Below are 6,433 nucleotides of genomic sequence, written 5' to 3'. Positions count from 1 at the left end.
TTGAAGCTATTTTTGAACCTATTTGGTACCTTTCCAGCTCTCCCCCAGAAAGCCTCATTATTTGGAGAGTAAACCGTTTTTTAAATTTATATATATATATATATATATATATATATTTTAATAGTTTATTGTCAAATTGGTTTCCATATAACACCCAGTGCTCTTCCCCACAAGTGCCCTCCTCCATTACCACCACCTCTCTTCCCTCACCACCTCCCCCTTCAATCCTCGGTTTGTTTTCAGTATTCAATAACCTCTCAGGCTTTGCATCCCTCTCTCTCCCCACCTCTCTTTACCCCTATAGTCCTCCATTAGGTTTCTCTGGTTCTCCTGTTAGACCTATGAGTGCAAACATATGGTATCTGTCCTTCTCCACCTGACTTATTTCGCTTAGCATGACACCCTTGAGGTCCATCCACTTTCTACATGGAAAGCCTGATTGACTCCACTAGAAGCCTTCTAGAATTGATCAATGAATTCAGTAAAGTTGCAGGGTACAAAATCAATGTACAGAAATCGGTTGCATTCCTATACACCAATAATGAAGCAGTGGAAAGAGAAATCAAGAAACTGATCCCATTCACAATGAGAGTAAATCTTTTAACACCCTGTGTTTCCATCATCAGTCTCAACACCCAAACCAAATTTGGATGTTCCTCCCCAACCCTGCCCAGTGATCACTACATTAAAAATGATCTGGGAGCACCTGGGTGGCTCAGTTGGTTGAGTGTCCAAGTCTTGAGTTTGGCTCAGAGGATGATCCCAGGTTTGTGGGATCAAGCCCCACATTAGACTCTGCACTGAGTGTGGAGCCTGCTTAGGAATCTCTCTCTCCCTCTCTCTTTCTGCCTCTCTCTCTGCCTCAAAAATAAATAAACATTAAAAATTATCAAGAGAATTGCATTAATTTTAATATAGTGACTAATAACCATAACTTATGGCTAGCCTCTCAGCTCCTTATTTTCTAAGATTAGTACTGTCTTGTCTTAGACACATTTAGACTGAAGAGAAAGAGGGGGTTGGAATAGGAACCAGATTACTCCACATGACTAAGGAAAGATGGAAGCCATGTTTTCAATTTTAAGTAGAGTTTTCTCTGGTAGACTATTGACTCAGTTTTTCCTTTGAATTTTCACAGAGCAGGCAAAAAGATGCCAATAACTAAAGCAAACACACCTTAACCTCAGAAAGATTTCCATAAATGTATTAAGAAACAGAATAGGAATAGAGGCAAAAGTTAATTGAAATTGGGTTCAGATTGGCTGGATGGCTGTCATTTGATCTTTTTGTATTAGGAGAAAATATCATTGATCTAGCTACCATTCAAACATTATGATACTTCAGGTCCCCTAAATACTGATCAGAGTAGTCAGGGATGAAAGAAACAACAGATGTCAAATAAGAGAGGTTTCAGTTTCAACTCTGTTAATGACTATCTACCTGACTCACTTTGGATAATTCCTTTAACTGACCCTCGGTTTTCCCTCCTGTAAAATGGGGATAATATTCCTGTCCTGGCTAATTCAGAGATATATTTAGTATCAAAATAGCACAGCATACACAGAAGTCCTTGGTAAATTGCCACATAGCACATAAATGTAACCTACTTTAAAACCTATGCACCACAGTCCTGAGAGAATTCAGGACTCTGTAAGTATTATGGAGATACTATTAATTTGAACTTATAAGCAATTATAGCAAACTTGCTAATCTGATTCTTAAGTCTTTAACGTTTTAAAGGTAGAAAGTTGGAATAAGGCAGAGCTGCTTGATTTTCCATAACACAATAACTAACATGTATTCAGTCTTGCTATATCCTTCAAATGCAGCGTGATTTTACATAAGCACAGGGCCACTAAGACAAAGGAACAGCTGATAGTCTAACAGGAAAGGAGGAAACAAGCTATAATCATCAGCTACAAGAATTAAAAAGTCCAGAAGACTGACAAATGAGCTGTATGTACCATGATTGGTTTTGTTTAATCATGGCATGATATAGATGATCCTGGAGAAAAGATAAGTTTTATAAATGTTCAGTGTATTTATTTAAGAAGGCAGAAAACATTATAATGCTAATTTAGAGAAGTTTCCATTTTAAAAAAGGCAAATAAATCCTTTAGTTCTTTAAGTGATTAAAAATAAAACTATTTTCCCATTAATATTAGGAAAAGATAAGCCTACTTTATTCAGATGTGCTTGATAATATAAAATGCCTGATTGCCAGGATTGTTTTTTTACTTCTTTCAGTGCTTATTTTATTCAGTTTATATAATGACTCCATCTCTAGTAATTCCAGTCAGCAATCCACTAATATTATGTTACTTGTATACATATTTGTGACAACCTTCCTACATATATTAATCTTTATAACAAAACAGCATAAAAGTTTTTTAATTGTGTTTAGAGAATAACACTGCTATAAAATGATAGTATAGTATTCAAAGAGCCATCCATAATTTGTTCATATCTTCCACCCTTCATTATTCTTTCTCCATATAGTGCCACCATCTCCATGATTCAGTTTCAACTCCTCTAGAACAAAAAAGCAAGTGACCTCAAATCCTCCCTCCTCTCTCTTTCCACACAAACTCCCAGGGATAAGAATAGTCTATTCTTCTGCATAAGGAAGGGTCAGGAAGTGAATCTTGTTGAGGATACCCTTTGAGACACCTTTACATAAATGGATATGAGCTAGCCAGGTTGATGAAAAGGGAAATGCTATGACTTTAATTCTTAATAATCCATAGATATTTAGTCACACATGTGTTTTGAGCATTTTATGAATTGCCTGCAGGAGACTAGCTGGTCAAGCAGGAAAATCTTAGTCTTGGCTGTTTGAAATTATAATATCTGCTTGCCTTGCCTGGAGAGTGGATGTGACTCAGAGCAGGGCGGATGGAAGAAAAATACATGGCTTTTGCATATCTTCCACTAAGACACACACTAATTCATATACATATATAATATATATATGCATATATACACACATATGCATATAGATGTAGTATATATGTAACACACACACACACACACACGTATTAAAAATCGGAATCATTCCCTAGTTACAAAGACAGACTGACATGTCATCTACACTGATACTGAAGATCCCTTCCTATTAGAAGAGCACCCTGATTTTCCTCCAAGAATTCTCCTTTGCTCTCTTTGCCTACACGTTTTGAGAGTGTTAACCCTTAAGGCACATAAATGTGTGGCCCAGGGCCTCCCACTGACAGCATTTCATACTCTAGGACGGTGAAAGTATTTTCTGAAATAGAGCTATGTGGAAATGAACTCTTTTTTTCCTATTAAGTCTGTAGCTTCTTATGGCTTCTAAAAAGTTGGAATCTATCTGAAACAGATAAGCAAGACTGATCAGAGGCAGGTGAAGCCAAGATTTGGAGAAAGATAGATTTGACTACATAATAGAAGCATCTGTCTTCCTTGAAAATGGATGTGGACTATTAGTTATTTGAGCCAAATAATTCCCTTTGAATAATAAACCTATTTGAATTTTTTAAATGTTTATTTATTTTGAAGGACAGAGAGACAGAACATGAGCAGGGGAGGAGCAGAGAGAAAGAGGGAGACAGAGAATCTGAAGTGGGCTCCAGGCTCTGAGCTGTCAGCACAGACCCTGATGTGGAGCTTGAACTCACAAACTGTAAGATCATGACCTGAGCCAAAGTCAGATGCTTAACTGATTGAGCCTCCCAGGTGCCCCTTCTTAAGCCTATTTGAATTGGGCTGTGGTTACTTGATATCAAAAATTCATCTTTAATGTCTTTGTTTTCATGTCATTTTCACCTTTGAACTGTGAACACTTCAAAGTCAAGGATTATGTCTTAAAATTTTTCTGTATTTATTTAAAATGTATTAATCTATATTAGTCTCCAGTATAGTAGTCAACAAAGTTTTTAAATGGAAGACTAGGGAAAAATATGTAGACTTGTATACACAGAAACTGGATATTGTTGAAAGACCCATATGGCTGCAATATAGATTTGACACTATCTTCACTTTTCAAAACTTGAAGTTAAAACTTTTCAGAAATAAAAGTATGTTCTTATGGAATTGAACAAACAGCATTTGTAATTCCTGGAATATGAAGTCTTCAAGATTTCTCTTTTCCTTTTCTTCTTCTCTTTCCTCATTAATTTATAATTAATTCATTAACTTATGTGGAGGTGTTAGAAAGTATACAAAAGTGTTTTAATTAATATTACATATCTGACATAGAGAACTTAATGGCAAATCAATTAATAGGGAAAAGGCACAGGTTAATTAAATATCAATTTTGGTAGTTATTGACCCATTCACTTAGAGAATATAAATTATTCACAGTAAGGTATACGTGAGATTCCAGACTAAAGAAACAAATTGTTCAACCCTATTTATGAAATTTTATTACTAGGGTTTACTTGTTTGCAGGTTTGTTTCTTCTCTTCAAAATCAACCATACTGTAGTAATGGGATAGTTTATTATGCCATTTGGAACTTCTTCCACAGTCAAACATCCAGAATGATATCAATTTTAACAGATGTCAACTAGTTAAACAAAACAACTACAAGTAAATTAACAAAATGTGAAAGTAAACTAAATAATAAAATATATTTACTTGAATCTATGTTTATACCTCCCTGTAAACATATAGAAATATTTTTACTTGGCCACTTTTTTACATCAATAGATATGTCCCTTTTAGTTTTTGTTGGTCTGTCATGAGGCTAGATCGTTTTAGAGATGATAGTACTGAGAATTTCTAGGGAGTATGAAGAAGAAGGTACTTGTTTAAGATTTTTTTTTGTTCAGTGAATTATGTAACAAATCCATAACTCCACCATATTGTTCTTTTCTATATTTTCTGAATCTAGGGAATGAGAGAAGATGATTGTTATTAAATTTTTAGTCTGTCACATCTCCCTACAAACCATGGCAACAGACACACTGTGATATCACTCCACAGCCTCTTAGTAGAGAGAGAAACACATGCATTAAGATAAGAATGAGATTAAGGACCTTCTTGTGGGAAAGAGTTTTCTAATTCATATTATGAGAGAGTACAGTTATCGTGTTAGGAAATTCAATAGATTATAAAGTGTGAACTCTTTTAACTAAACATTAAAAGTATTTATTCATTGAATGCCAGTAATTTATATAGTTTTCTGAAATTTTAATACATTAAATTCACATGCATATAAAATTAAAATATGGTGTAAAGAAGTGATTCCTAATGGAGAACCAGGGGGAACGGAGGAGGGAGAGAGAGTTGGGGAGAGAGAGGGATGCAGAACTTGAGAGACTATTGAATGCTGAGAATGAACTGAGGGTTGGGGGGGAGGGGGGAGGGGGGAAGACAGGTGGTGGTGATGGTGGAGGGCACTTGAGGGGAAGAGCACTGGGTGTTGTATGGAAAACAATTTGACAATAAAATATTATGGAAAGAAAAAAAAAGAAGTGATTCATGTGATCCTTTTTCTTTTCAAAAAGGACACTATTCAAAATTGCTGTCTTCAGCTTAGTTGAGAGTTGTCTTAGGGAATTCTCTCATGCAAAAGTTCATTTATAGTCTCAGCTTTCTAAGTCTACATGTGTTGAGGAAATTAAGAAACAGACTACCACAGTGCAAATAAAAAATCTGACTTTATGTCAAAATTGTGATATCACCCCAAACTGTATAAAATGATGTAATATGTAAGACAATATCCTTTCTCATGTCCCTAAGATTTCTCCAGAAAGGAAGCTACCTACACTCTGTTAGACCCAGGTGCTGTGCAAGACATTTTCACATATGTTTATGCATGGAACCTGCTTAGCAAACCCAAGACAGAGTATTTTCTTCTCTTTACATGAAAAGAGAATGAGACTCAACCAAAGAATAAATAAACAACTTTTTACAAGGTCACAAATATATTAAGCAACTGCAGAGGGACTTAAACCAAGTTCTGCCTAACTTTAAAACCTATTACTTAAGGATTTGCCTTTGGTTGACTGATTTTTCAAGTAAAATTAGTACCTCTACATGCCAGAAACCAGAACTCTGCTGTCAGAAGTTTCTTACAAATGAAAAATGGCATCATTCTTTCCCTTCCTCTTGTAATAGGTCATGTAATTTACCTACTGATATATAGTCATCAGATATTTATATGTATTAGTATATAAATACACAAAATAAAATGCTTCTATGCATTTTATATTCTTTTAATTATATCTCTAACTTTTCCAGTAATAATAATAATAATAATAATAATAATAATAGATATTATGTTTCAACCAAATAATAAACAGAATTTGGTTACAAATCATTTAATTACTTAAATGCACACTGAGCACCCAAGAAAAAGTCCCAGTGCTGTAGGTCATTAGAAAGCATCCTCTGGGCCAGTTCCTGATCTGAGCGTTGCTACATAAACAACTGAAACATATAGTGTATAA

The sequence above is a fragment of the Suricata suricatta genome, chromosome 8 (assembly GCF_006229205.1).
Source record: "Suricata suricatta isolate VVHF042 chromosome 8, meerkat_22Aug2017_6uvM2_HiC, whole genome shotgun sequence".
Classification (NCBI taxonomy): Eukaryota; Metazoa; Chordata; class Mammalia; order Carnivora; family Herpestidae; genus Suricata; species Suricata suricatta.
The sequence above is the reverse complement of the archived record's forward strand: the minus strand, read 5'-3'. Positions refer to the sequence as shown.